This window comes from Schistocerca piceifrons, chromosome 1 (genome assembly GCF_021461385.2).
Source record: "Schistocerca piceifrons isolate TAMUIC-IGC-003096 chromosome 1, iqSchPice1.1, whole genome shotgun sequence".
NCBI lineage: Eukaryota > Metazoa > Arthropoda > Insecta > Orthoptera > Acrididae > Schistocerca > Schistocerca piceifrons.
In genome coordinates, this window is record NC_060138.1 from 692,219,402 (window position 1) to 692,236,493 (window position 17,092).

The following is a 17,092-nucleotide window of genomic DNA, read 5'->3' on the forward strand; positions in this document are numbered from 1 at the left end:
TTAAGTAGTTCTAAGTTCTAGGGGACTGATAACCACAGCAGTTGAGTCCCATAGTGCTCAGAGCCATTTGAACCAACTAGTTTCATGGCGTTAGAGCCAAATCTTCAGGAATACATTTGCGTATAAACAAGAGAAATGCGTAGAAAGATCGTGTTTCGGTTAAATTGTAGGTGAACTTTGCACGAAACTATACAGCAAAATCATGTACTCACATTTATTTCATGACTCAGTTCAAGGGATAATCAGTAGATGACCAAATATTCTCAGTGAGTTATGATAAAAATGTTCAATTGTCAAGAAGTCGGTAATCTAAGTTAAAACTCGGCAGAATGCATGGAACATCATTTCGGTGTAGTAAATGTAGGATAAGGATAAAGCAGTAAAGTAAATGGATATAAAAGTATAAACTATGATATGTGTGGGTCATGAAACCTACGTCGGGAATCGTTAGGGAATTCAATATTCCGAGATTCACAGTGTGAAGAGTGTGCTGAGAATATCAAATCCCAGGCATTACCTCTCACCACTGACAACGCAGTGGACGACGGCCTTCACTTAGCGACCGAGAACAGCAGCGTTTGCGTGGAGTTGTCAGTGCTAACAGACAAGCAACTCTGAGTGAAATAACCGCAGAAATCAATGTGGGACGTACGACGAAAGTATCCGTTACGATAGTGGCGCCAGCTTTGGCGTAAATGGGCTATAGCAGCAGACGGCCGACGCTGGCGCCCCTGCTAACGCGACATCGCCTGTAGCACCTTTCCTGGACTCGTGACCATATCGGTTGGACTCTAGATGACTGGAAAACAGTAGCCTTGTTAGGCGAGCAAGAGCTGATGGTGGAGTTAGTGTGGCACAGACCTCACGAAGCCATAGACCCCAGTTGTCAACAAGGTACTGTGCAAGCTGGTGGTAGCTCCATAATGGTGTGGGATGTGTTTACATGGAATCGACTGCGTCCTCTGGTCCAACTGAACGATTCATTGATTGGAAATGACTATGTTCAGCAACTTGCAGACGGTTTGCAACCATTCATGAACTTCTACATCTACATCTACATCTACATCCATACTCCGCAAGCCACCTGCCGGTGTGTGGCGGAGGGTACCTTGAGTACCTCTATCGGTTCTCCCTTCTATTCCAGTCTCGTATTGTTCGTGGAAAGAAGGATTGTCGGTATGCCTCTGTGTGTGCTCTAATCACTCTGATTTTATCCTCATGGTCTCTTTGCGAGATATACGCAGGAGGGAGCAATATACTGCTTGACTCCTCGGTGAAGGTATGTTCTCGAAACTTTAACAAAAGCCCGTACCGAGCTACTAAGCGTCTCTCCTGTAGAGTCTTCCACTGGAGTTTATCTATCATCTCCGTAACGCTTTCGCGATTACTAAATGATCCTGTAACGAAGCGCGCTGCTCTCCGTTGGATCCTCTCTCTTCTATCAACCCTATCTGGTACGGATCCCACACTGCTGAGCAGTATTCAAGCAGTGGGCGAACAAGTGTACTGTAACCTACTTCCTTTGTTTTCGGATTGCATTTCCTTAGGATTCTTCCATTGAATCTGTCTGGCATCTGCTTTACCGACGATCAACTTTATATGATCATTCCTTTTTAAATCACTCTTAATGCGTACTCCCAGATAATTTATGGAATTAACTGCTTTCAGTTGCTGACCTGCTATATTGTAGCTAAATGATCAGGGATCTTTCTTTCTATGCATTCGCAGCACATTACACTTGTCTACATTGAGATTCAATTGCCATTCCCTGCACCATGCTTCAATTCGCTGCAGATCCTCCTACATTTCAGTACAATTTTCCATTGTTACAACCTCTCGATATACCACAGCACCGTCCGCAAAAAGCCTCAGTGAACTTCCGATGTCATCCACAAGGTCATTTATGTATATTGTGAATAGCAACGGTCCTACGACAATCCCCTGCGGCACACCTAAATCACTCTTACTTCGGAAGACTTCTCTCCATTGAGAATGACATGCTGCTCTCTGTTATCTTGGAACTCATCAATCTAATCAGACAATTGGTCTGATAGTCCATATGCTCTTACTTTGTTCATTAAACAACTGTGGGGAACTGTATCGAACGCCTTGCGGAAGTCAAGAAACACGGCATCTACCTGGGAACCCGTGTCTATGGCCCTCTGAGTCTCGTGGACGAATAGCGCGAGCTGGGTTTCACACGATCGTCTTTTTCGAAACCCATGCTGATTCCTACAGAGTAGATTTCTAGTCTCCAGAAAAGTCATTATACTCGAACATAATACGTGTTCCAAAATTCTACAACTGATCGACGTTAGAGATATAGGTCTATAGTTCTGCACATCTGTTCGACGTCCCTTCTTGAAAACGGGGATTACCTGTGCCCTTTTCCAATCCTTTGGAACGCTACGCTCTTCTAGAGACCTACGGTACACCGCTGCAAAAAGGGGGGCAAGTTCCTTCGCGTACTCCGTGTAAAATCGAACTGGTATGCCATCAGGTCCAGCGGCCTTTCCTCTTTTGAGCGATTTTAATTGTTTCTCTATCCCTCTGTCGTCTATTTCGATATCTACCATTTTGTCATCTGTGCGACAATGTAGAGAAGGAACTACAGTGCAGTCTTCCTCTGTGAAACAGCTTTGGAAAAGACATTTAGTATTTCGGCCTTTAGTTTGTCATCCTCATGTTCCCAGACAATGATGGAATTTTTATGGGCGACAAAGCGCCATGTACTGGGCCAGAATTGTTGGCGATTGGTTTGAGGAACATTCGGGACAGTTCGAGCGAATGATTTGGCCGCCCAGAATGTCCGAAATGAAACTCATCTAATATTTATGGGACATAATCGAGAGTCAGTTCATGCACAAAATCCTGCATTGGCAACACTTGCACGATTATGGATGGTAATAGAGGCAGCATGGGTCAATATTTCAGCAGGGGACATTCAAAGTCTTGTTGAGCTCATGCCACGCCGATGTGCTGCACTATGCCGGGCAAAATGAGGGCCGAGACGGTATTATAAGGTATTACATAACTCATGTCACCACAGTGTATAGTTTATTCCCTATTTCAAACTATTTCTACACGGAGTTATTTGGCATTCTTCCTTGAAACCACAATTCTCCGTGCTGCCATTTCAGTGCTTCACTTCTAGAAATGTTAATTAACATGATTTTCCTACATCACCAGTTATGTATTTTTTCTGCTGTTAAAGAAGTTTACTAACGAAGCCGAATATAATTAGTTTTATTTTGCTGTCGTATTCAGGTCGACATGGTTGTATCTTAGGTTGTTCCACCTTTCACTGGTAGAATTTCCTGTAGAGATGTTACCCGCCCTTCTCTGCCACTGTTTGTGATTGTGTTCCTGTATCTCCTCTCGTTGCATATGTTCCTAGGTACTTGCGCCCGTTCTCCTCAGCTCAGTTCCAGTCTACGTGGTCTCAGAGTGGCTCATGTTGTCACGACGACGTTACGCTTTTGGTATGCCGCTCTCCCCAGTCCCCGATTTATCTAGCTAGAGGTGTATTTTTGTAAGCAGCATTTTATCTAGACTTGACGTTCGTTGCTTATCGTACAGTCAAATAATCTAACTTATGAGATTTATTTTACCTTACTCGGTCAACATCACCTATACATATCATTGTTTTATACTTTTACATCAATTTAGCTTACCGCTTTATCCTTATTCTACGCAGATTTCGTATATCGGGGTGATGTTCTGGCATATTTTAATTTCTTCATGGTTGCACATTTTTATCACTAGTCACAGAAAATATTTGGTCGTCTACTGATTTTCACTTTAAATAAGTCATGAAATAAATGTGAATACATAGTTTTCCTATATAGTTTCGTGCATAGTCCTCCTACATTTTAAGCTAAACGAGATATTTGTACGTTTTGCTCTTGTGTATTTACGGATGTGGCTGTGAAGATGTGTCTCTGACGCTATGAAACTAATTGGTTCACGGATAGATTTTTATCATACAGCTGAGATGGTCTCTTCCATCACGATTCAGTTGTACAGACCTGAAGGGCGCGTGACAGGGTGGCAGATGCCCATGAACCCTGCGTGTCAACAGAGTTGTGTCGAGATGGGGGTCGCGCAGTTATATTACGTCCATGTTCACATGGTCGCAATTTGGTCGCATTGTCTGGGTGGTGAGACAAATGTGAGGTCCCCGTTATGTGGACATTCTTGCAGATCGTCTGCAAGCCTTTGCAACATTATAGTAATACGCTTGTTCAGATAGTATCTATACTGTGAACGTAAAGGGCTCTGGTTTCTTTCTTTCTTTTTTTTAGTGTTGGCTATAATGAGTGATACTGGGAGATCCCCTAACGAAGGCGAGCATTGCAGGAACACGACAGTACGTAAACTTGTGTTTTAGTGTCCAGTTGCGTGAAAGATTTTGGTAACAAATCTCGCCGATGGCGGGCCTCATGCTGTGATCCACTTCATACTCGTAGAAGGAGTAACACCTACCGCAATTTTTCTTTTTATTCAAGACAGTTTACGGCGAAGCTGTTATGAACAGATCGAGCGTGTTTAAGTAGTGGAGGGAGTGTAGTGGAGGCAGAACAAGTGGTCATGACGAACAGACGCGTGGGGAAACCTTCCATACTGACTGATGGGTTGGTGCAAAAAATCTAGGAAACTGTTCGTGAAGACCGCCGAGTGACAGTGGATGAAATTTGTGTGATGTTTTCAACACTCTACAAAATTCTCTTATGAAAGACACTCACAGAAAGGTTTGGATACCGGAAACTGTGTGCAAGATGGGTTCTAAAACAACCGATGTAGTAGCACACGGAAAATCTGGTCAATAGCGACCGCGAGTTTCTTGAACGGTTCGAGTTGGAAGTTGACGATTTTCTGTGCTCTGTTGTTATTGGAGATGAAATGTTGGTAGTTCGTTATACGCCTGAGACAAAAAGACAGTCGTTACAGTGGTGTCATACCAATTCCCCGTCTGCCAAAAAATTGAAAACCACAATTTCGGGCAAAATAAATCATGGCCTCAGAGTTTAGAGACTGAAATAGCGTCATCTGTGTCGAATTTCGTCGCAGGCTGAGATCGTCAATGCACAATGATACTGTGAGCCCCTAAAAAAACTCAAAAGGAACATTCAAAATAAAAGGATTAGAATGCTGAGGAGAGGGACGTGCTTGTTCCGCGACAACGCCCGTTCTTACATAGCTTTAGCCACCAAGAGCCCTTGGACCCAGTTAATGGCTTCGCGCCTTCGCATTATCTTTCACCTCACTGAAGGCACACATAAATGGAATCAAATTTTCAACCTACGAGCAGGTGCAGAAAGAGGTTCTGAAGTGGGGGAAGGAGCAGGCGAGAGATGTCTTCGAGGAGGGCATAAAAAGCTTGTGCCACAGTTCACCACATGCATTGAAAGGGATGCCCATTATGTAAAATATAGTTTAAAAGCGTAAGAACAACGTCGTATTCTGAACATATCTGGCAGCTCGATGGAGTCGCTGTTTTTCAGCAAGGAAGTGTGACATGTCATGCTCGTTGTCTTCACGACCATTTCCCCCCCCCCCCTCCCCCCCTTTTTGTCACCCAGTCTTATCCATATAGAGCATTCGCATGATGCTGCCGACACCGGTGTACGCTCGATGAACCCAACATCACACAAGGACGATTGTAACACAGCAACACGATTCGTGGGCCAATATCTCTCCTGAACGTTTCCAAAACTTCGTAGAGTCCATGTCTCGACGTGTTACTGCAGTTTCGAGAGCTTGCTAAGGAGCAACTCGCCATTAATATTAAGTCCTGTACCTACCCATGACTCTTGGCTAAATTTTAGGAGGAATGTATTGCTATTTTGCCATATTTCTCTATGGTGGACTAGATCAGTGAGTCTTAGACAATTACCATTCAAAACAAAAACAAAAACGTCTTGGAGGCGCCGGGTATCGATCCCGGTACCTCTCTCATGCTAAGCGAGCGCTCTATTACCATTCAAAACAAAAACAAAAACGTCTTGGAGGCGCCGGGTATCGATCCCGGTACCTCTCACATGCTAAGCGAGCGCTCTACCATCTGAGCTACGCCCCCTGACCGTTCGCCGTTTCAACGTTTTATAACAAGTCTTTTGGTCGGTCGGCTCGCTTTTTGTCAGGGCAAGGAACAGGTTTTGCCGGCTGGAAGTGGAGCAGCGAAACTGGTAGCTGGCAGACCGGCATTAAGAAGGCGACAGAAGAATGTGAATGTCTGGGGGCGTAGCTCAGATGGTAGAGCGCTCGCTTAGCATGTGAGAGGTACCGGGATCGATACCCGGCGCCTCCAGAATACATTTTGATTTCGCCGAAGTGGTAACCTCAAATTATTTAGTGTTCTCTTTCTCGAGGAAGAAGTAATATTACTCTACAAACGGCGGAGACTTCGATGTCATCAATTCTGGAAATTTTTTATGTTTTTTTAAGTCTTTAGTTCTTCTTGGGAAACCAATATATTGGAAAAATACGTTCCTATTGAAAAAAGCAATAAGGCATTCAGATTCGTTACTTATGGTACTTCTCAGCCGGACTTTTCTTTATTATGAACGTGATGTTAACGTATTTAGCACTGAGAAACTAAGAATCATCTTACATGGAGGAAATATTTGCCTTCCAGTTATTCTTAAGGATGGTGGGTGTACAGTGTCCAATGCTTTAGGGATTGTTATGCAGCAGACGGCAAACGGAAGGTACTGTAAAGTACTAGTACTCAAGAATTTAGAACTAAGTGACTCGTAGTAAACAGTATTAAAGTATAAGGATTTCTGCCACGCTATGTGGAAAAACCTCACGGACAAGTAGCCTACATTGCTGTTTGTCAGGACTGGATCTTGTAGAGAGAGAGAAACTACACCGATATCAAATGAACTTTCATTAGATCGTCACACATTAGTAGAACCAGTCAGGAGGATAGGCTCTATGTTTGCTGATATATCCTCTAAGAACGAGTGATGAACACGGAATCTTAATAAGATTGGTCGTATTCGGAAAGACAGGGAGAACGAAGGGCCAAATTTGGGAATGAAGACTGGCATTTTTAATCTTAGTGCCCCTTCCTGGCCAGATAGGCACAAAGAGATGCCGTAGCTCCTCTATGTTTCCAGAGCTAATATAGCAGTCCTTGAGTAATTACCTGAGTACTAGGCTGTAAAACATATACTCTTGTACGACTATGAACGATGTAAAGAAACAGAAACTAGAATTAGCAGCTAATGACCATTTGTGATAAGAATGATAACTTCCACCAAATTATCAAATTCCCACGTCGCCGAGTCTCCCTAATTTCGCCAAGTTTCGAGCTATTATCCAGTACATCGCTCGTGATTACTTACACAAGCACTAAGTTCCAACAAACGAGTGCGTGGGACGTTAAAATGGTAAAACAGAATCCGACATGAAAAACGCGAATTAGTCCTGATTTCACGATGGGAACTGTATAAAAATTTACTTAAAACGTTCATATCATGTTCAATGTTTGTTGCATAACGAATAGACACTTGTATACCCACTCCGTAGAGAAACATTCACCAAATTAAAATCAATATTTACAAAATTAAGCATTTTTTTCTTACCTTGCATATGATTTACTACCCGTGAACCTATGTTGCTAGGAATGGCATTGTTAATTGGTTAATAGGGCTTTCTAACTTAACAAGTAAACCTCGATGACGCAAAGGACAACTAAAACAAGCAGAAAGTTTTACATGTTCAGTAAACTAGACAGAGAAATAGTGGGTGTTGTTTCTCAAAGAGGAACTTCAAACTTTTAGCTAAGGACAGGAGAATACAGAGGAACTATGGCTCAAGTTTAAAAATATAGTTGTCTATGGACTGGATAGATATGTATCCAATAGACTAGTTCATAGTGGGAGAGATCCTTCATGGCGTACAATCACTGTAAAGAAACAGAGATTACTCCTTAATAAGTATAAAACAAAGCATGCGGCTACAGATAGAAAGAGGCTGAATGAAAAGAGTTTTGCAGAGAAGAGAGCAGTGCGTGAAGCCCTCAGCGGTTACCGTAGCAGAATATTTATTGTTCAATGATCTTTCACAAAACCCAAAGAAATTCTCTTAAGTGCCCAGTCACTTATGGATAAGACAGAAACTGAAATTGAGAGTAGCAAAACAAAAGCAGAAACGCTTAATTATGTTTTCAGATGTTCATTTATAATGGAATACTCAGGAGTATCGTCCCAATTTAATTCTCGTATCACTGAGAAGATGCGTAAATAGATAATAATGTCAGTGGCTTTAAGACACAGCTGAAATAGTTAAAACTGAATAAAACCCCAGTATGCGATGCAATCCCTGTCAGATTCTACCCCCACTTCCTGGCTGAGTTAGCCCCTCTGTTAACTATAATCCACCGTAGATCAGTCGAATAAAAAACTGTGCCCGGTAACTGGAAGAAAGAATAGGTCATACCTGTTTACAGGAAGGGTACCAAAACTAATCCATAAAACTAACGTCCAGTACCCTTGACATCCATTTGTTGTAGACTTTTAGAACATGTGTTCTGAGCCCAAACGTAGTAAGGTATCTCGAAGAGAATGACCTCCTCCATGCCTTCCAGCATAGATTTCCAAAACATTGATCATGTGAAAGCCAGCTCGCACTTTTCTCACTTCATAACCTGGAAGCCATGGTTCAAGGCAGTCAGATAGATGCAGTATTTCTCGATTTCCGAAATGAATTTGACTCAGTACCACACCCACCCGTATTATCAAAAGTAGGATCACATGGGGTACCAGACAAAGTATGTGACTGGGTTGAGAATTCTTGGTAAAGAATTCTTGGTAAAGAGAACGCGGAATGTTATCTTGGATGGAGATTTGTCAATAGCTGCAGAAGTAACTTCGGGTGTATCCCAGGGATGTGTATTGGGTACTCCTGCTAGTCGTATTCTATATTAATGATCCTGGCACAATATTCGTAGTAACCTCAGATTTTTCGTAGATGATGCAGTTATCTACGAAAAGCTACTGTCTGAACTAAGTTGTGCAATTATTCAGTCAGACCGTGATACGATTTCAAAATGCAATTATTGGCAACTTGCTTTAAATGTTTAAAACCGTGCACTTCACAAAACGGATGAAGTATCATCGTGTAAATTTAATATTAGTGAATCACAGTTGGAATCTGGTGTAACATTTAGTAATGATCACGTGGGCTCAGTCGTGGGTAGGTAAAGAAAGTGGCAGACTTCGGTTATTGGTGGAATACTAGGGAAAAGCAATCAGTCTACAAAGGAAATTGCTTACAAATCACTCGGGCGATCCATCCTAGATTATTGTTCAAGTGTGTGAGGCCCATACCAAATAGGACTATAAGGGGATATTGAATGTATACAGAGAAGGTCAGCACGAATAGTCAAGAATGGTTCAAATGGCTCTAAGCACTATGGGACTTAACATCTGAGGTCATCAGTCCCCTAGACTTAGAACTACTTAAACCCAACTAACCTAAGGACATCACACACATCCATGCTCGAGGCAGGATTCGAACCTGCGATCGCAGCAGCAGCGCGGTTCTGGTCTGATGCGCCTAGAACCGCTCGGCCACAATGGGCTGGCACACGAATAGAGACAAGTTCGTTTGACCCGTGGGAGAGTGTCACTGAGATGTTGAAATATCTGAAATGGCTGACTATTGAAATAGAACGAAATTATCCCGAAAAAGTGTGCTGACGAAGTTTCAGGAACAGGCTTTAAATAATGACTCCAGGAATATAGTACAACTCCTTACACATCGATCCAGTAGGCGGAATAGTCAGCAATGATCAACGACATGAGGATGCAGAAGCTAATGGAAATCACTACATTAAAGACACATAACGTGTATCCGCAGGACATGTAGCTTTTAACTGAAAAAGTGTCATGATGGTCTCTCCATTGGCAAAAGATTCCGGAATAGTCCCCAATTCGGATCTCTGGGAGGGGACTGCCAAGGGGGAGCCGACCGTGAGAAAAATATTGAATAACCAACGAAAAAATAACATTCTACGAGTCGGTGCGTGGAAAGTCAGAAGCTTGAACGTGGTAGGGAAGACAGAAAATCTGAAAAGCGAAATGCAAAAGCTCAGTTTAGATATAGTAGGTGTCAGTGAAGTGAAATGGAAAGAAGACAAGGATTTCTGCTCAGATGAGTAAAGGGTAATATCAACAGCAGCAGAAAATGGTATAACGGGAGTTGGATTCGTTATGAATAGGAATGTAGGGCAGAGAGTGTGTCACTGCGAACAGTTCAGTGATAGGGCTGTTCTTATCAGAAGCATACCAACAGCGACAACAATATTTCTGCAAATCATATCGACGTCGCAAGCTGAAGATGAAGAGATAGAGAAAGTATATGAGGATATTGAAAGGGTAATATAGTACATGAAGGGAGATGAAAATCTAATAGTCATGCTCGACTGGAATGTAATTGTAGGTAAAGGAACAGAAGGAAAGGTTACAGGAGAATACGGACTTGGCGCAAGGAATGAGAGAGGAGAGAAACTGAGTTCTGTAATAAATTTCAGCTAATAACAGCGAATACTCTCTTCAAAAACCACAAGAGGAGGAGGTATACTTGGAAAAGGCGGGTGATACGAGAAGATTTCTGTTAGATTACGTCATGGTCAGGCAGAGATTCCAAAATCAGATAATAGAATGTAAGGCGTACCCAGTAGCAGATACAGACTCAGATTACAATGTAATTGTGATGGAGATTAAGCTGAAATTGAAGAGATTAGTCAGGAAGAATCAACACGCAAGGAAGTGCGGTATGGAAGTACTAAGGAATGACGAGATATGCTTGAAATTCTCTAAGGCTATAGAAACGGTAATGTGGAATAGTTCAGTAGCTAGTACAGAAGAAGAATGGACATCTCTATAAAGGGCGAGCATAGAAATTGGAAAGAAAAACATAGGCACAGAGAAGGCAACAGCGAAGATACTATGGGTAACAGAAGAAATACACTACTGGCCACTAAAATTGCTACACCAAGAAGAAATGCAGACGATAAACGGGTATTCTTTGGACAAATATATTATACTAGAACTGACATGTGATTACCTTTTCACGCAATCTGGTGGAATAGATCCTGAGAAATCAGTACCCAGAACAACCACCTCTGGCCGTAAAAACCGCCTTGATACGCCTGGGCATTGAGTCAGAGCTTGGATGGCGTGTACAGCTACAGCTGTCCATGCAGCTTCAACACTGTACCACAGTTCATCAAGAGTAGTGACTGGCGTATTGTGACGAGCCAGTTGCTCGGCCACCATTGACCAGACGTTTTCAGTTGGTGAGGGATCTGGAGAATGTGCTGGTCAGGGCAGCAGTCGAACACTTTCTGTATCCAGAAAGGCCCATACAGGACCTGCAACATGCGGTCGTGCATTATCTCGCTGAAATGTAGGGTTTCGCAGGGATCGAATGAAGGGTAGAGCCACGGGTTGTAACACATCTGAGATGTAACGTCCACTGTTCAAAGTGCCGTCAATGCGAACAAGAGGTGACCGAGACGTGTAACCAATGGCACCCATACCATCACGCCGGGTGATACGCCAGTATGGCGATGAATACACGCTTCCAATATGCGTTCACCGCGATGTCGCCAAACACGGATGGGACCATCATCATGCTGTAAACAGAACCTAGATTCATCCGAAAAAATGAAGTTTTGCCATTCGTGCATCCAGGTTCGTCGTTGAGTACAACATCGCAGGCGCTCCTGTCTGTGATGCAGCGTCAAGGGTAGACGCAACCATGGTCTCCGAGCTGATAGTCCATGCTGCTGCAAACATCGTCAAACTGTTCGTGCAGATGGTTGTTTCCTTGCAAACGTCCCCATCTGTTGACTCAGGGATCGAGACGTGGCTGCACTATCCGTTACAGCCATGCGGATAAGATGCCTGTCATCTCGACTGTTAGTGATGCGAGGCCGTTGGGATGCAGCACGGCGTTCCGTATTACCCTCCTGAACCCATCGATTCCATATTCTGCTAACAGTCATTGGATCTCGACCAACGCGAGCAGCAATGTCGCGATACGATAAACCGCAATCGCGATAGGCTACAATCCTATCTTTATCAAAGTCGGAAACGTGATGGTACGCATTTCTCCTCCTTACACGAGGCATCACATCAACGTTTCACCAGGCAACGTCGGTCAATTGCCGTTTGTGTATGAGAAAGCGGTTGGAAACTTTCCTCATGTCAGCACGTTGTAGGTGTCGCCACCGACGCCCACCTTGTGCGAATGCTCTGAAAAGCTAATCATTTGCATATCACAGCATCTTCTTCCTGTCGGTTAAACTTCGCGTCTGTAGCACATCATCTTCGTGGTGTAGCATTTTTAATGGCCAGTAGTGTACTTCACTTGATCGATGAAAGAAGAAAGTACAAATATGTTGAGGGAAATTCAGGAATACAGAAATACAAGTAGCTGAGGAATGAAATAAATATGGAGTGCAAGGAAGTTAACACGAAATGGCAGCATGAATAATGTGAAGAAATCGAAAAAGAAATGATTTTCGGAATGGTTGACCCGGAGTATAGCAAAGTCAGAACAACTTTCGGGTGAAATTAAAAGTAAGGGTGGTAACAATTGGAGTGTAACAGAAATTCCACTGTTAAATGCAGAGAAAAGAGATTGTATATGAATGGAGTACGTTGAAGGTCTCTATGAGGGGAAAGGTTCGTCTGATGTGAAAGAAGGAGAACCAAGAGTCGGTTTAGAATAGATAAGGTGTCCAGTATTACAATCAGAATTTAAGATAGCTTTGAGGCACTTAAGAGCAAATAAGGCAGAAGGGATAGACAACATTCCATCAGAATTTCTAAAATCATTAGGAGAAGTGGCAACAAAACAGCTATTCACATTGATGTGTAGAATCCATGAGTTTGGCTACATACCATCTAACGTTCGAAAAAATATCATCTACACAATTTCGAAGACAGCAAGAGCTGACCAGTGTGAGAATTAACGCACACTCAGCTTAACAGCTCGCGCATCAAAGTTACTCACTAGAATAGTATGCAGAAGGATGGAAAAGAAAATTGAGGATGTGTTAGATGACGATTAGTTTGGCTTTAGGAAAGATAAAGGCACCAAAGAGGCAATTCTGACGTTTCAACTGAAAATGAAAGCAAGACTAAAGAAAATCAAGACACGTTCATAGAATGTCGACATGAAAAAAGCGTTCGACAATGTAAAATGGTGCAAGGTGTTCAAAATTCTGAGAAAAATAGGAGTAAGCTGTACGGAGAGACGGGTAATGTACAATACGTACAAGATCCAAGAGGGAATAATGAGTGTGGGCGACCAAGAACGAAGTGCTCAGATTAAAGAGAGTGTAAGTCAGGGATGTAAACTTTCGCCTCTATTGTTCAATCTGTACATCGAAGAAGCAATGATGGAAGTAAAAGAAACATTCAGGAGTGGAATTAAAATTCAAGGTGAAAAGATATCAATGATACGATTCGCTGATGACATTGCTATCCTGAGTGAAAGTGAAGAAGTACATGATCTGATGAACGGAATGAGGAATCTAACGAGTACAGAATATGGATTGAGAGTAAATCGAAGAAAGACTAAAGTAATGAGAAGTAGCAGACATGAGAACAGCGAGAAACAGCGAGAACATCAGGACTGATGGTCACGAAGTAGATGGAGTTAAGGAATTCTGTTGCCTAGGCAGCAAAATAACCAATGACGGACAGAGCAAGGAGGATATCAAAAGCAGACTAGCAATGGCAAAAAGTGCATTCCTGGCCAAGAGAAGTCTACTAGTGTCAAACAATGGCCTTAATTTGAGGGAGACATTTCTGAGAAAGTATGGTTCAAATGGTTCAAATGGCTCTGAGCACTATGGGACTTAACATCTGAGGTCTTCAGTCCCCTAGAACTTAGAACTACTTAAACCTAACTAACCTAAGGACATCACACACATCCATGCCCGAGGCAGGATTCGAACCCGCGACCGTAGCAGTCGCGCGGTTCCGGACTGCGCGCCTAGAACCGCTAGACCACCGCGGCCGGCGAGAAAGTATGTCTCGAGCACATCATTGTCTGGTAGTAAACATGGATTGTGGGAAAACCAGAGTAGAAGGGAATCGAAGAATTTGAGACGTAGTGCTATATACGAATGTAGAAAACTAGGTGAACTGATACTATAAGGAATGAGGAGGTTCTGCGCAGAATGAGAGAGGAAAGGGATATGTGGAAAACACTGACAAGGAGAAGGGACAGGATAATAGTACATCTGACGTTGCGGAATAACTTCCATGGTACAAGAGGGAGCTGTAGAGGGTAAACGCTGTAGAAGAAGACAGAGACTGAAATGCATACTGCAAATAAATGAGGACGTAGGTTGCAAGTGCTACTCTGAGATGAAGAGGTTTGCACAGGACAGGAATTCGTGGTGGGCAGCATCAAACCAAACAGAAGTCTGACGACTCAAAAGAGAAAACAAAGGGATCGTCAGGACAAAATCAGATTAATTACCGCACACACATCTGTATTTAAACACTCATTCTTACCACGTTCCGTACATGAATGCAGCAGGAGTAACGCTAATAACTGGTACAGTGAGACGTGCCCTTTGCCGTGCACTCCACAGTGGTTCGCAGAGTATAGATGTAGATCCCTGCAATTAGAGAGTGCTGTCGCGTTTGCGAATAACTTCGATTTTGATTCTTGCACAGTGTACTTAAATTTTGTTCGCGAGGAACGGCGCTACTATTTTCTGTCTATCGGCTTTTTCGAATCGAATCACGTGCAGTTAATGCACCCAGTAAGCCGATAACTCGAAGTCTTTCTAAACACGATAAGCAAATAACATTATAGATGATTGTGTTTCCAATATGAACCCGTTGCAGTCCTTTCCAGTAAATGTGCTGCTCACATTAAACTTGATTAACATCAGATTGTGTGTATGAATAACGCACTCGATTCCGTTGCTACTTACGTACTACAGTGTGATTATATCTCTTACAATGATGTGAGAAATAATAAATAACTAAAACCAGAAAATTAAATTTTTGTCATATTAAGCATTTTTCTTTTCTCTGTTGGTTTTTAGCCGAAGCTCATCTTCATATAACGCACACGTCTTACTATGGAAGAAAAAGATACTCTAACATTAATTACATTTACTGAAAAAAACTTTGGTTCTGGTGTACAGAGAGAGCATAAACTCTAGAAAATAATTGTAATATATTGTTGGTTTTGTAAACTATTTATATTCATATAAAGCTGAAGACAGTATAACGGGTAGATTATGCCCTATATCTCGTATTTAAAGGAGACGCCATTTTAGATCATTACGTTAAATCTTGGGCAGAACGCTTAAGCTATAAGGACAGCTCCAGGTTGTGGTATATATATTGAATATGACTAACATGTCGCTTGTTGCAGCGCTTTTTCTATTTTATGCTGGTTTGCAAATAGTCCCGAAGTTTTTAAAGTGTAAACTTTATTTTAAATTCGGCTTACTAGTGCAAGTAAAACGAAACGTGCCCTGATTGAACTAGCTATGCCCTGTAATAGATAAAGTAATCACCCATGTAATGAATTAATGAATGTAATGTGGCTGTAACATGACCAATGAACGTTAATTGAGCAGAAGACCCTTACATTGGTAGTGCAACGAAAATAGTAGACACAACATCTGTAAGTTGAACACAAATTAACGTGAATAATTATCCCTAATATTCCAGTAACAGTGAATTTGTCCAGCAACTCGACTTGTAGTCATTTTCAGTGTTACGGGGATATAAAGCCTACTTTGTGATTATGATAGTCAAATATAAAACACTGAAAATGTACACCTCTGCAGAATTATTTGTCAGCATCATTCCAAGTTGTACCAGTCTCATGACGTATCTTATTTACTGTGAAAACATGCGGAGAACGGGAATGCATAATGTTTTGAGTAAGGATTGTTATTTATCATACGATATATTAGCCAAAAATTATCAAATGCATCAGTCATCATAGACAAAGATTGTGTTTCGCAACACGCTATCATGTAATGGCGGCATAGTAAGAGTTATGCCAATTTGTACTTATATGTAAAGTAATTCATTACGGAAATTTAAATGATAGAGACTATTTGAGTATAGCGTCTTATAATTGAGTCAAAAATCAAGTGAACAGTGAAACACATGACGTTTCCGTCAGCACAGACATACGTGATAAATAATCCAAATATACAATTATCATATGTACCCAGTTCTATACTCAGCACAAAACATTTGACAAGCTAAACTGAGTGAAATAGTGAGTGCGTTGACTGTTCGACTATTCGGCTTACATGTTTAAAGTCGGATTCAGTACCAGACCTCGTGACTACTGACCTCGCAAATTCAGAAATAGCCACTGAACAGGAGACAGAATTCCACGCGCTGTGATCATAGCAACTTTGCTACGAAAATCAGTGGCAATATCACCATGAAATGCAAGGGCCTCACGAATCCTGAAGAACAATTGTCATCCACAAGTCATCTTGCCTCATGGATACAGTTTTGCAAGAAATGAGTATCTAGTATTTCGTGCCGGCCTCTGTGGCCGAGCGGTTCTAAATGCTTCATTCTGGAACCGCGCAACCGCTACGGTCGCAGGTTCGAATCCTGCCTCGGCTATGGACATCAGTCCTTGGGTTAGTTAGGTTTAAGTAGTTCTAAGTCTAGGGGACTGATGACCTCAGATGTTAAGTCCCATAGTGCTTAGAGCCATTTGAACCATTTGGATTTCGTGTTGTTCCCAGTAACTGCGTAATACAGAGATCCTGCTCATGCGAGTGCTCGCAGTCGCCGTGACACAGTTGAATGTAGTCGCCACGAAACGACAACAGAGCGAATATTGAGCTACTCGTGAATTATTATTTTTAGGTTCATTTTCTCTTACGCTGATAATTCACACAAAGGCATCAAATCCACGCGTGTTCCCGTTTCCTGAAAACCACCTCGGTGCGGCTGAGTTTAACGCCCACGACGCGGCACACATATTCAGAAGTCGATAATATTTATGTAACTACTATCCATTTATTCCAGACGGAACACGTCTATCCGACATCTTGCTG

At 42.2% G+C, this 17,092-nt stretch overlaps 2 non-coding genes across 2 annotated transcripts; one reads left to right on the forward strand and one right to left on the reverse strand.

Moving 5' to 3' along the window:
* Positions 1 to 6,006: 6,006 nt before the first annotated feature.
* Trnaa-agc lies at positions 6,007 to 6,079 on the reverse strand. Its single transcript has one exon. It is a non-coding gene; the product is annotated as a tRNA-Ala (tRNA).
* Positions 6,080 to 6,237: 158 nt separating this feature from the next.
* On the forward strand, positions 6,238 to 6,310 carry Trnaa-agc. Its single transcript has one exon. It is a non-coding gene; the product is annotated as a tRNA-Ala (tRNA).
* The last annotated feature ends 10,782 nt before the right edge of the window (positions 6,311 to 17,092 follow it).